The following is a 4,941-nucleotide window of genomic DNA, read 5'->3' as shown; positions in this document are numbered from 1 at the left end:
TGCAATAAATGATTTAATGTACTAAATCGTTCTTTTTCTGCTGTTTGCGTGTGTTCAATGTTTTCAGATTTATAATTTTAAAAGAAATCATGTCCACATTCAACACTATTTTGTATTTTAACAGAATACTAGGTAGTTATCTTTAAAATTAAAATTACTTCATAAATGTGATGCTCTACTGATCTGTAGAGTGAGAATAGTATGGAGTGAATTTGCTTGAAAACTGGCCCCAGAGGAGGTTTCAGAACACTTGTCAATCCACAATCAGTGACCAATGGATATTCAAGGTGAACACCGCCTTTTAAGATCTTCCCACCCATGAAAAACGTTCCAAAAATCAGTAGCAAAAGATGAAGCAGGAGCAAAGATTCCAGAAGCAAAATAACCTTACCATAAATAAATAAATACATTTTAAAAGTGAATGAAAGCTATGACTGGCAAAATGCAGTGGCAGAGCCTTCTACGGATGACGCAATAGCCTCTTGAAGGGTGTCCCATTTCATAAAGGTTTTAACCACTACACATTGCTAACTCAGTTCCAAACGATGAGGTGACAAAAATGGGGTAGTCGTAAAAGTAAAAAATGGGATATAAATGTTCTATTTTAAGTTAATTTTCTAAGTTAATTTTAAAGAAGTAAACTTAATTAGTCCAAACAAGGCAAGGATGTTAATTTAGAGGAAGAAGAAGAAACATCTTTATTGATCCCCTTAGGGAAATTACTTCTCTGCATTTGAACCATCCATGGAAATGTACACAAAAACACACACTAGTGAGCAAATCTCAACAAACATTAGGGGCTGTGAAAACACACAATCGGAGCAGGGGGGCCGCCTACTACCTCGATGCCTGGGGAGCAGTTTTATACACTCGGTACTTGGTTGAGCTTACGACAATACTGAGAGGAAGCCCAGGTTACATTGACCTTGGTCTTTCTCATCTTCCTCTTGATTTTCTGTGGCAGAGGTCACCAGTCCTAAGCACAAAGGACCAGTGTGGCTGCAGGTTTTCATTCCAGCAAACAGGAGCACACAGTATAACTGTTTAGAGCGTGAGACTGGTTGCTTAAACAAGTAGAAACAGATGTACTTCTGCCCCAAGCTCTATGGGGTTCAGGTCAGTAGTGTTGACTGGCTAAACAAGCACATGTATCATGACCAGGAAACCATTTGGTAGTAGTTAAGTCGCTGTGAGGCAGGTGATAAGTTCTGCCGAAATAGGAAACGTGCATTTTCATGAAGCTTGTCAGCATTAGACATCTAAAATCTCCTGGTAGATGGCTGCAGTCAGAAGTGGCTTGTTATTTGAAATGTGGGAGATGTAGACCTTTCCTGGAAATGCCTGTGCAGGTTGGTCTTGATGCACTGACACAGATCACTGTCAGCTTCACTCCTTATGAAGGCCTCTCAGGTTTTTGAGTTGACTTATGGCTATGGACAACCCTGTTGCTTGTGCAGTGTTTCTTCCACATTATTATGCTTTGATACAGCACTCTACGAGCAGCCAGCCTTTTTAGCAATGACCTTTAGTGGCCTACTCTCCTTGTGGAGGGTGCTGATGATCAACTTTTGGATAAGTCAGCAGTCTTCCCCATGATTGTGATTGCATGTGCTGAACTCAAACGTTGTTGTACTGTTTAAATAGTCATTTACTCAAATATGAAATATTCAAATAATCTGAGATGCTGGATTTTTGAGCTATAAGCCATACTGATCATCTTATATATATATATATATATATATATATATATACACACACACACCCCTTACTACTAATGAATGGCTGATTAATGCTAATGCACTAGTTTTGATGAACTGTATGCTGTTTGGAACATAAACTGTGACTTCATGATAAAAAAAAAGCGTGGTGGTTTTTACCTGCCAATCACCAGGGGGAGTCGTTGCTCAGGTTAAGTGATAGGTGAAACCTCATTCATTATACCCCACTTAATTTTGACGTTGCCTTTAAAAAAAAAACAAAACAAAACACAAAGTTGTACTAATATTGCATTTAATTACATTATTTCCAAACCTGAGTCTGAGTTTCTGCTGGGTTTTAAAGCTAACTGGAAATGCTCATCCTTATATGGGGAAGATCCTTCTCTGTCATCACCAACACATGAAAGAGTGCTGTGGTAGTCACAGCCGCTAGAACGTCAAAAGAGGAGCAAGGGTAACTCCAGCAAATGTATAAGTGGAAGATGTGTCTGTGGGAAAACTTCCATGAATGAAAGCCTCTGCTCTCAGAGAAGAAACGGCTGAAGCCACCTACAGCGTTTGTACGTGTGTGCAGTCATGAGTACCACTCTGCTGTTATGGCTTGGAGCCAGTGGTCTGTGGCCTCGGTGTATTGTTTAAAAAAAGTCTATTGATAACAGCGTGGAAGACATAAGGCAGGGTTGGTCCAGAACAAGTCTCGGTAAAGCAGATGCCCTTAACTTGAGCTCTGCAATGAGCATAGGCTGAAGACACTAAAATCTAATGTTGTTCCTCACATAGCAAAGGTACATAATGAATAATGATACTCTTTGCCTATGACATCTGACCTGCCAAACATCCAAAATATCCTCTAAAATCAAAAGCGTTTTATGTATATGTAGCAGTCTCTAATCACCTGGCAAGGCTATACACACTAGGTTTCGGAATATTGCTGTGAGAATTGGATTGCATTCAGTCGCAAGAGCATTAGTGCAGTCAGGTATAGATAAGCTGGTGATAGGTTCTGGATCATATTTCACAGCACCTTATCCCAAATGTATTATTGCTTTATCAGTCAAAGGAAAGCAAGGCCACTACTCCTCAGACTGCCTGGGGGTTTTAGATGCTTCTCACCAACACTTGGTCTTTAGCATTATTTATCAGTTTTTCTATGAGCTGTGAATTTTTTAAAATCAATATAATAGATAATAGTCACACTGCTCCAGGGCCCTGGTGTAGTGGGTTCAAGCCCCACATTGGTTTAGGTGTTTAGGGTGTTCTCTCTCTGTCTGCATGGGTTTCCTCCAGGTGCTCTGGGTTCCTCTCACGGTCCAAAAGCTCATGGTGGTTGGTGGAGTGGCTATTCAGAAGTGTCTATAGGTGAGAATGTGTGAGTGTGGTGTGCCCTGTGATGGACTAATACCCCTCCAGGGTGCACTCACTGAATACCATGTAGGTTCTGGACTCACCGCGACCCTGAACCAAATAAGTGATTACAGACAATGATTGAATAAATGAATGATTGAATGAAAAAGATCTAGAGTCCTTCTAGTGAAATGTGCCAAGTCCGAACTCTTCTGTGTTGTTGATAGGAACCAGACGTCACAACCTTCACACTGCAGTTCAATTATACCGACATTCTAGCCAATTTTTGTTTATCATCATAGCTGCAATGACATCTCAACTACTCAGTTATTAACAAACTATTTAAAAAGTTGGATTTTGGGCTTCAATAATATTATATTTTATGATGAGGGCTTATCCACCACTGTGAAGACCTTTGTACCACTTGAGTTCAGCCAGTTAGGTTATGTTAAAATAGTAGTTTGTGTCTGGTTAACACTTGGCAAACTGTTGGACAGCAGGTTTCCAGGCGTATTATGCATTGTTCACTCAGGATCTTTGACATTGTCCATTGGCAAACAAATATTACAATGTAATTTCAAGAAATACAGCCATTTGTAAGAACAATACATGGTAGCACATATCCGACGGTCTTAAATGGTCCTTTATAGAGCCTAGTTTTGTAACTGCATTATGAAACCCTCCACTTCTTGACAGAGAAGGAGAGAGGGAGAGCAGATGGTGGGGGTGAACAGGAGGAGGTGCTATAATTTAAAAAGGCAGTTGTTTATTGTTGTAGAGTGTGTATTTATTTCATGGCACCGCAAATTGTGGCTAAGGGCAGATCCAGGATTCGGAGGGTAATTACAGAGGTGGAGGCAAGCAGTGCACCACAGCAGCGCCTCTTAAGAGCTCAGTCTGTGGCTGCAGTTTACTCCTCCCGCCCCTTACACATACACACACTGATTCAGCAGCAACCAGCCTGTTAACATCCACATAATGCACGTAATACAACCTGATGAACCACATCATCAGTTTGCCTAGTAGTCATTTTTAACTTTAGTCACCGTAATGTCCTTTGTGGTCCTCTGAAGCAAGTGCATACTACAATGGCCTCTAAGGTAGATTTGTATATGCACAGGTCAGTACTGTATACATATATTCCACGGTATCGTGTTAATCTGAGGCCTCTGGCTGTTTATTTTCAGCTCTCACTCTCTCCTCGGTCATCTAGTAAGATCTCTCTTTGATTAGGGCCCTTTAATAGATGCCCCGTCTTCCTATCTTGGTTTACCCTAAAAAGGGAGGGATAAGCACTCAAGCACTCAGTCACACACAATCACTGGCTCTCTAAACACCTAAATTGCTAGTTTTACACTAAACAGTTTCTCCACATTTGCATTACAAATAATGAAATATTTTCACAAATTAGTTTTTTTTCACACTTCTCCTGCAGTCTGTTTACCTTCAAGTATAAACGTGGGATTTACAGTAATTGTTGTTGATCTTACTGCACCCACCTGGCATGCTGGAATGTGATTGCTATGAATAACTGTGTCCAACTAAATCAGTTACTCTGTGGTTTGTTTTAAACTTGAAATACACTTAACCAACAACAGCAATGGTCCTCAGTCCACCACAGACCTTCCTCTTACTGCTCACGTTATTTACAAAGTGTACGAGCAAATAACTTCCAAAACAACTGTTGCTAGAACAGCTTGCCCTTAATGCGACAGTAAATAAAGTGATATCTGCCATAAGCAAAGATTTTAAAAAGCTGGACAGTGTTTGAAAAGTGAAGCAGTATAACTGCTAATGATTTTCCTGTAACGGTTTCAGGTGTATGACACACAAAGTCTAGCTTTTCAGTCTGGATATGAACCATGTACGCAATTCTGTT

Source organism: Hoplias malabaricus, chromosome 8 (genome assembly GCF_029633855.1).
Source record: "Hoplias malabaricus isolate fHopMal1 chromosome 8, fHopMal1.hap1, whole genome shotgun sequence".
Lineage (NCBI taxonomy): Eukaryota > Metazoa > Chordata > Actinopteri > Characiformes > Erythrinidae > Hoplias > Hoplias malabaricus.
This window is presented reverse-complemented; position numbering follows the sequence as displayed.